The sequence below is a fragment of the Schistocerca cancellata genome, chromosome 6, assembly GCF_023864275.1.
Source record: "Schistocerca cancellata isolate TAMUIC-IGC-003103 chromosome 6, iqSchCanc2.1, whole genome shotgun sequence".
Lineage (NCBI taxonomy): Eukaryota > Metazoa > Arthropoda > Insecta > Orthoptera > Acrididae > Schistocerca > Schistocerca cancellata.
In genome coordinates this window covers 324,830,198-324,837,747 of record NC_064631.1, presented here as the reverse complement: position 1 = coordinate 324,837,747, position 7,550 = coordinate 324,830,198, and the positions used below count along the sequence as shown (strand labels likewise).

At 43.8% G+C, this 7,550-nt stretch overlaps 1 non-coding gene across 1 annotated transcript; it reads right to left on the bottom strand.

Moving 5' to 3' along the window:
- Nucleotides 1-4,515: 4,515 nt before the first annotated feature.
- Trnap-ugg (transfer RNA proline (anticodon UGG)) lies at nt 4,516-4,590 on the bottom strand. The gene has a single exon. It is a non-coding gene; the product is annotated as a tRNA-Pro (tRNA).
- Between the last annotated feature and the right edge of the window lie 2,960 nt (nt 4,591-7,550).

Here is a 7,550-nt window from a genome sequence, read left to right as displayed (position 1 = left end):
GCAGCCACGTCTCGATCCCTGAGTCAACAGATGGGGACGTTTGCAAGACAACAACCATCTGCACGAACAGTTCTACGACGTTTGCAGCAGCATGGACTATCAGCTCGGAGACCATGGCTGCGGTTACCCTTGATGCTGCATCACAGACAGGAGCGCCTGCGATGGTGTACTCAACGACCAACCTGGGTGCACGAATGGCAAAACGTCATTTTTTCGGATGGATCCAGGTTCTGTTTACAGCATCGTGATGGTCGCATCCGTGTTTGGCGACATCGCGATGAACGCACATTGGAAGGGTGTATTTGTCATCGCCATACTGGCGTTTCACTCGGCGTGATGGTATGGGGTGCCATTGGTTACACGTCTCGGTCACCTCTTGTTCGCATTGACGGCACTTTGAACAGTGGACGTTACATTTGAGATGTGTTACGACCCGTGGCTCTACCCTTCATTCGATCCCTGCGAAACCCTACATTTCAGCAGGAGAATGCACGACCTCATGTTGCAGGTCCTGTACGGGCCTTTCTGGATACAGAAAATGTTCGACTGTTGTCCTGGCCAGCACATTCTCCAGATCTCTCACCAATTGAAACCGTCTGGTGAATGGTGGCCGAGCAACTGGCTCATCACAATACGCCAGTCACTACTCTTGAAGAGCTGTGGTATCGTGTTGAAGCTGCATGGGCAGCTGTACCTGTACAAGCCATGCAAGCTCTGTTTGACTCAATGCCCAGGCGTATCAAGGCCGTTATTACGGGCAGAGGTGGTTGTTCTCGGTACTGATTTCTCAGGATCTATGCACCAAAATTGCGTGAAAATGTAATAACATGTCAGTTCTAGTATATTATATTTGTCCAACGAATACCCGTTTATCATCTGCATTTCTTATTGGTGTAGCAATTTTAATGGCCAGTAGTGTATATAAACTAGTTTCGAAATGCTAAATTATATTGCAATAAATATGCCTATAAAACGGCGCTCTGTGTAACGTACTTGGCGGTGAGACGCGATGGCAATTACTGAATTCCGACGCCCGTGGCCTCTGGCCTGTCGAGCATGCACCACAGTTCTGAGTCCGCAAGTAAATCACAAAAATCAGCTGAGTTACGTCACACACGGACGGACCCGACGTGCGGTCAGATCGGAGAGACTAGATCCGACGGGCGGGACCTGCACGTTAGTGGGAAACGACAGGCCTCAGATCAGCGGGTGCAGTTCGTCAGAGATACCCACGGAAATGTCCCGCGGTTCTGGGCTTTCGCGGAAATCGCTCATGTCTGACCACCTAAAAATTCGCGCCCGTAGTCATGGGTCAGCGATAGTGTGTTGATGTATCGAGACCGCAGTGTTCAGTCCGTGCAGCAGATAACTTGTGCTCTCTGGGGCAGCTGCGCGGCTGGGTGGCGTGAGGCTGTGGGGCGCCGGAGGGGGGGGGGGGGGGGGGGGCGGTCGGCGGGTAGCGATAGGAAGGTTGGAACAGGGAGGGAGGGCACGACGCCCAGCAGCGCATAACCAACGTCTGCTTGAACAAACCATTTCATCTGCAGAGCCTGCAGCGAGATTTCCCAGCCTTTTTGTTTAATTTCCCAGATTTAAATCCTTGCCCTCCAGAACTTGTGGTAACCCGCATTAGCCGCACTCTGTTCAAATGGTTCAAATGGCTCTGAGCACTATGGGACTTAACTGCTGAGGTCATCAGTCCCCTAGAACTTAGAACTACTTAAACCTAACTAACCTAAGGACATCACACACATCCATGCCCGAGGCAGGATTCGAACCTGCGACCGTAGCGGTCGCGCGGTTCCAGACTGTAGCGCCGAGAACCGCTCGGCAGGCCACAATGAGCTGTCGGAGTATTTTAAACATACATAATTAAAATATTTAAACATTAATTACTATTCTAATTATACATTATATTTGTTTTATGATTTAAATTCTATTTTATGTTTTACATTCACGGTTTTTATTGGCTTTTTTTTTACTTTTCCGTTTCACTTACATGTATTTTCATAATTGAAAATCATAAGTAACTCATTATTATGATATAAAATAATTACAGAAATGATAATCTGTAAGAAAAGGCTTAAAAATAACGTTTTTACACCATGTACATAAAGAAACGAAATTTCTTCACGCGGTATACACGACCGACAGTAAAATGTAAAACGAAATTCAGCACGATTTGAAATTGTCACGGGTGAACCTCTAAATATCCTTATCTATGTCAGGGATATTTCAGTACATTGGTAAGCCTTGGCGAAGAGAATTGATTATGTGCTAGTGACTGCAGTTTGATTATCCAAATGGTCCAAACGGCTCTGAGCACTATGAGACTTAACTCCCAAGGTCATCAGTCTCCTAGAACTTAGAAATACTTAAACCTAACTAACCTAACATCCATTCCCGAGGCAGGATTCGAACCTGCGACCGTAGCGGTCGCGCGGTTCCGGACTGTAGCGCCTAGAACCGCTCGGCCACTCCGGCCAGCGCAGTTTGATGACTGTAGTGTTTCTCAAGTGCGGTTGACATAATCATTCAGCATAACTAGACCTTAGAATCTTCTCAGAAAGTACTTCCGACATCGAAAACCGTATATATTCCATGGCTGTACATGTGCCTTCGAGCCCTTTTGGATCATCAAATGCTTCTTGCTTGTCTTCGAGTATGACGCTCAAAACGTTTCTTTTCTTTTTTTTTTTACTGACATCCACCTTTTCATAGTTTTAAAAGAAACAAATGTTGAGCTGGCACAGAGAATTCGAGAGGCTTTTTTTGAAGCCCCAAATTTCCCTGTGACGGCATCGAAATCTGATAAAAATGACTGACCAGATCAAAAGCTATCTGAAAGATGTTTTCTTTCCCAGTGTGGGAGAAATATCTGTATTATTGTTAGAGCTTGGGTGGTCAGTGCAATAGAACCGTTTAGAGCATCGTGCCTGACGACTAGGAACGTGGTGGTAGTAAGTTCCTATGGGACCAAACTGCGAAGGTCATCGGTCCTAAGGCTTACGCACTACTTAATCTAACTTAAGCTAACCGACGTTAAGGACAACACACACACCCATGCCCCAGGGAGGACTCGAACCTCCGACGGGGGGAAACGAGGAAGGTGTTCATCTACAACGACATCTACATAGATACTCCGCAAAGCACCGCACGGTGCGTGGCGGGGGGTAACCTGTAACAGTACTTGTCTTTTCCCCTCCTGTTCCACTCGCAAGTAGAGCGAAGGAAAAACGATCGTCTATGAGCCCTAACTTCTCGCATCTATTATTAGAGGACCTTACGCACAATGTCTGATGGCGACAATAGAATCGTTCGGCAGTCAGCTTCAAATGTCGATTCTCTAAATTTTCGAAATAGTGTTTCTCGAAAAGAACGTCGCGTCCCCTCCAGGGATTCCCATCTGAGTTCTCGAAGCATCTCCGTAACACGTGTTGTTCGAACATACCGATTCAAAGCTAGAAGCCTGCCTCTGAATTGCTTCGAAGTCTTCCTTCAATCCGACCTGGTACGGATCCCAGACACCCGAGCAGTACTCAAGACTAGGTCACACAGCGTCCTATATGCGGTCACCTTTACAGGTGAACCATTCTTTCCTATAATCCTCCCAATAATCTGAAGCCGGTCACTTGCCTTCCCTATCACAGTTCTCACATGTTCGTTCCACCTCATATCGCTCTGCAACATTACGCCCAGATATTTAAACGACTTGACTGTGCCAAGCAGGGTACTAGTAATACTGTATCCGAACATTACAGGTTTGATATTCCTACTCATCCGTATTAACTTACATTTTTCCACATTTAAGACTAGCTGCCATTCATAACACCAACTGGAAATTTTGTCTAAGTCGTCTTGTATCTTCCAACAGTCACTCAACTTCAGCACCTTACCGTACACCACGGCATCATCAGCAAACAACCGCAGGTTGCTGCCCTCCCTGTCCGCGAAGTAAATGTCGTGTACTAGGGCTTCCTGTCGGGTAGACCTTTCGTCGGTGCAAGTCTTTCGATTTGACGCCACTTCGGCGACTTGCGTGATGATGGGGATGAAATGTTGATGATTAGGACAACGCAACACCGAGTCCCTGAGCGGTGAGAATCTCTGACCCAGCCGGGAATCGAACCCGGGCCTTTAGGATTGACATTCTGTCGCGCTGAGCACTTTTTTTCGGTATTATTCGTTGCGTTTGGTCTGGGCGGACGTCACAAGACATCCGTTCAAGTTGGTCGTTGATTCCTTTACTCAGTTTTTTTATTACAGAGGGCGAGCAGCCCTCTGACCCAACACTCTGAGCTACCGTGCCGGCTGACCACTCAGCTACCGTAGGATCCGCTAAGTCATTTCCAGCGGTCCTATCACACTTCCCTGGGGCACTCCTGACGATACCCCTGTCTCTGAAGGACACTCGCCATCGAGGACAACATACTGGGTTCTGAAATGATAATTAAATGGACACCCTAGCTGCAAACAGGCGTTGATGTACTTCATTGGGGACACGTTGAAAATGTGTGCCCCGACCGGGACTCGAACCCGGGATCTCCTGCTTCCATGGCAGACGCTCTATCCATCTGAGCCACTGCGGGCACAGAGGATAGTGCGTCTGCAGGGACTTGTCCCTTGCACGCTCCCCGTGAGATCCACATTCCCAACATGTCCACACCACTACATTCGTAGTGCGCCTAATAGGTGTTCTATTGTTTAAGAAGTCTTCGAGCCACTCACATATCTGTGAACTTATTGCATATGCTCGTACTTTTGTTAACAGCCTGCAGTGGGGCACGGTGTCAAATGCTTTCCGGAAATCAAGAAATATGGAAAAGTCCAAAGAGCTTGAAGGCGCAGGTACGACCATGGGACGTGTACAGCTTTCGCTGTTGGGAAACTTGGTGAGAAGACGAGTTCTGCTGAATGATAATGATATCAGTCCCCACTTGAGAAACAAAACAATCAATCTGCAGTCCTTAATAAATAATCAGTTCTCTTCGCTAAGGCTTATCAATGTACTGGATACACATAGGGATATTTAGAGGATCACCAGTGACAATCTGAAATCCTGCTGAACTTTATTTTCATATAATCTTCTCGGTTGTGCATATTACGTGAAGAAATTTCGTTCATCTTGTATGCATGGTGGAAAAAAAGTTATGTTTTTAGCATTTCTTTGCAGATTATCAGTATTGTAATTATTTTCTATCATAATAAAAAGTTACCTATAATTTTAAATAAAAAATATGCGTATTTTAAACGGTAAACTAAAAAACGAAAATACATGCATGTAAAACATAAAAATACAATTTAAAACATAAAGCAAATACAAATATAATTAATAATTATAGTAATGAATGTTTAAATACTTTAACTAGGTACACTGAAAATGCTCCGACAGTACATTGTGTACACCTTGTTTTACAAAAATTGTATTTCTGAAACCAGCTTTTTACACAGGTATGTATGTGGCTTGAAAGGTTCTTTAATTTATGTTGTAACAAAAGTTATCATTTTTCAAAATTAATTAATGGTGGTGGAGTATTTTGCCAAATTTCAGGTTATTTCAAAAGTTGCTTATATATTTTTCAAGAAAATTAATTGCATATCAACTTACTTTTTTATATATCATCGTTTCGAAGATATTCCCTCTAAACCTAAAATGTCAAATTACCTTTCGGGGTGTGTTTTACCCCTTAAAAGTGAAAGTGGTCGAAAACAAAAAAATGCTTATTGCACTATTTTGCCTCCTCTACACGAGTAATCAAGATTGTTTATTGACACTTGGGAATGTTCCCCTGTGAGTGGTCGGTACGGCTGACTTGCGTGCAGTGGACCTGTGTTCGGTTCACGGTACTGGCAGCGATTTTTCCTTGCTGGGAGGATTGGAACGGGGTGCATTTAGCCTCGTGATGTCAATTGAGGAGCTACTTGCCCGAGCAGTAGCGGCTCCGGGTCCCGGAATCTGACAACGGCCGGGAGATCAGTGTGCTAATTCCATAGTCCTCCGTACTGCGTCCAATGACGTGATTAGCGGAGGATAACACGGCGGTCGGTCGGTACCATCAGACAATAGGAAAGACTTTCGGCCAGCCCTTAAACTAACCATGCCACATCCGTTAATAGCCATGCTCGATGCAGGAAAAAGGCACATGCAAAAGAGGAATAATTTACGCTCCACTGATTGTTACCTAAAATGTAGAAGCACTTCAACAGAAACATTTTTTAAAATACATACCCGTTATACTGCAACATAAATAAATGCACAATTTTCTTACGGCGTGCAGCGAGACGTTTCACAGTTTCCAACATATCTGCAAATTCAGAAAGCATTAAGTCATTGATTTGCAGTAATGATGAAAATGTGTTACTAAGGTTCTGATCAAAACAGTTGCAGGTGAAATAAAGCAAAAAACGATGAAATTATATCGCATTGTTCTTTACAAAATATTTCCGTTTTGCTGTTCCTTTCTTTATATTTGTTTTACGTTGTATTACTTCGTCTTTCCGTCTTTCAAATTCATTATTTTAATGATCCACCAAATAAGACGAAGTAAATATTCCAGAACTTGAATCAAGAACAGCTGCCAACATGAGCAACTTAAAAGTAGATATCCCGGGTGTAATTAAGCAACTTAAATCACTTAATAAAAGCAAGTCTTCCGGTCCAGACTGTGTACGACTTAGGTCCCCGCATGGGGTCTCCCGCCCAACAATGCCGTACGATCATTTCATTTTTTGCTTTCATAATATGCTGATACAATAGCTCCATACTTAACAATCATATGCAACCGCTTCCTCGGCGAAAGATCCGTACCCAAAGAATGGAAAGTTGTCAGGTCACACCAATATTCAAGAAAGACAATACAGTAGTAGTTATCAACTAAATTCCAAGTCGTATCATTAACGTCGATATGCAGTAGGATTTCGGGCATACTCCTATATTTTGTTCAACCATTGTGGATTACTTCGAAGAGAACCATCTATTGACACACAGTCAACACGGATTTAGAAAACTTCGTTCTTGGGAAACACAGCTAGCTCTTCACCCACACGAAATGTTGAGTGCTATCTACAAGTGATTTCAAATTGATTCCGCATTTCTAGATTTCCAGAAGGTTTTCGCACCGTACCTCACAAGCGGCTTGAAATCAAACGCGTACCTATGGAACATCGTCTCAGGTACGTGATTGAATTCGTGATTTCCTGTCAGGGAGGTCACAGTACGTTGTAACTGACGGACAGTCATCGAGTAAAGCATAAGTGATTTCTGGCGTTCCCGAAAATAGTGTTACAGGCTCTCTGCTGGTATTTAGGAGACAATGTCAGTAGCAATATTAGGTTGTTTGCGGATGATGCTGTCGTTTACTGCGTAATAAAGACATCAGAAGATCAAAACAGATTGCAAAACAATTTAGAAAAGATATCTGTATGGTGCGAAATTTGGAAAGATTAGATTAGATTAATACTAGTTCCATGGATCATGAATACGATATTTCGTAATGATGTGGAACGAGTCAGATTTTCCAATACATGACATAATTAAGTTAATTTAACAA